The sequence below is a fragment of the Ixodes scapularis genome, unplaced genomic scaffold (genome assembly GCF_016920785.2).
Source record: "Ixodes scapularis isolate PalLabHiFi unplaced genomic scaffold, ASM1692078v2 PGA_scaffold10__122_contigs__length_95168666, whole genome shotgun sequence".
NCBI classification, from domain to species: Eukaryota; Metazoa; Arthropoda; class Arachnida; order Ixodida; family Ixodidae; genus Ixodes; species Ixodes scapularis.
In genome coordinates this window covers 66,305,151-66,305,410 of record NW_024609836.1, presented here as the reverse complement: position 1 = coordinate 66,305,410, position 260 = coordinate 66,305,151, and positions in this window count along the sequence as shown.

Genomic DNA, 260 nt, shown 5'->3' with positions numbered 1-260 from the left:
TGCCGACACGCAGGAAAAGGGCGAGGAGACACATGCACGCGCGAAGAGGAGAGTGTTTAGAAACGTAAGCAGTCATTGGCGGGTGACGGGAAATAGCTTCAAGGGCACTCTCGGTTTGTGTAGTGGCAAATGGCGATATTTACGGCGCGTGAAACCCGTTTATAATGTGTGGGCTGTCTATAGCTTCATCTCTCGACGTCGGTCGCATCAGATCATACCTCTTCGAAGCTCCGGATGCTCTAGGGATATTTCTCTCCAGG